The sequence below is a fragment of the Theobroma umbraticum genome, unplaced genomic scaffold (genome assembly GCF_002168275.2).
Source record: "Theobroma umbraticum cultivar Fairchild unplaced genomic scaffold, ASM216827v3 scaffold_228.0, whole genome shotgun sequence".
NCBI classification, from domain to species: Eukaryota; Viridiplantae; Streptophyta; class Magnoliopsida; order Malvales; family Malvaceae; genus Theobroma; species Theobroma umbraticum.
In genome coordinates, this window is record NW_018397274.1 from 2,619,506 (window position 1) to 2,620,724 (window position 1,219).

A 1,219-nucleotide genomic window follows, 5' to 3' on the forward strand; every position below is an offset into this window, starting at 1 on the left:
AATTAAAGTGCGCCATGGTAACTTTAGATATCATTCACCTTTATTACAAAAACTTCTGGTTGTATCATACACTATTTAATATTGCTTATAGGCACGCCATAAGCTAATCCATTTTATGTTACAATTTTAAATTTTTTCCTAAATTTGTTATTTCATGATTTTTAATGCTAAAAAAATAAAAAAATTCATGAAAAACAAATTTAAAGATAGAAATGACGGGTTCAAAAAAAGAAAAGATGCTTGATTTTGGGATATTCAAAGAATTAATGGTGTTAAAATTTTCTCTTAAATAAGACTTCAATTGATTGTAAATACTTGATTAATGGTTTAACTGATTGTAATAAAAAGATATGAATTCATGTGGTAGATTTAATTAAGTATTTACTTTATATTTTAGCCTATTTATTTCTCCAATTAATGATATATATATATCTTTTTCATAATTAATTAGTGGTTTACATTTGGAAAAAGTGCGAGATCGCTTAGGTTTTGGTAACACAAAATATTGAGGAAAGCATTTGTATTTGATCCTATTACAAAGTTGTGATGAAGAAAAATAGGTTTTGAAGTTTTGATCACATTGGACCATGCAGGTGACGTCGTGGTCATGGTGGAAGAAGGCAGCAAAGCATCTTCACAGTATGAAACACTTTTTGGTCAGAATGCATGGAATTGACTTTGTATTTTCAGTCACACTGCATGACTGCCTGTGGGCTTTGGCGGATACGTCATGCATGACGACGACGGTCCGAATTACTTTAGCAGTTAAGAACACGACGTAAGTTTTTTTTTTTATTATTAAATTGTGCCTTGATCATTGATTACTCTTTATTAATTTTATCTTAAATTACAAAATACTTTTATGATTTGCCAAAAGAAAGAAAAGGCCCGGAATTAGCACAGGAGGAATCTGTGTGTCGGCTTCTTGGTCAACAGGGGTGTGCCAAGGGAAGGTGCAGCCGAGCAAAGTGTGACAGGACTCTGCTCACGTACACTCGCACGTCATCATATGCCCATCCCAAGGCTATATATACTCCATTGTCACTGCACAACTCAACTCTGCAAATATCCCAAACAGAAACCAAAACCAAAGCTAAGCAAAATTCACTTCTTCTGGTAGCAGAAACGACTTCTACCCATTTGCACTGCACTGCTGCTCATCTACATATCCAAAGCCAAAGCCAAGCAAATAAGTTAGGTTCAGATATGGAAGGCAAAA

At 33.9% G+C, this 1,219-nt stretch overlaps 1 protein-coding gene across 1 annotated transcript in view; it reads left to right on the forward strand.

Moving 5' to 3' along the window:
• LOC110427338 (putative 12-oxophytodienoate reductase 11) overlaps positions 1 to 1,219 on the forward strand; it is an 8,009-nt gene that overhangs the window by 4,769 nt on the left and 2,021 nt on the right. The window lies entirely within an intron of this gene.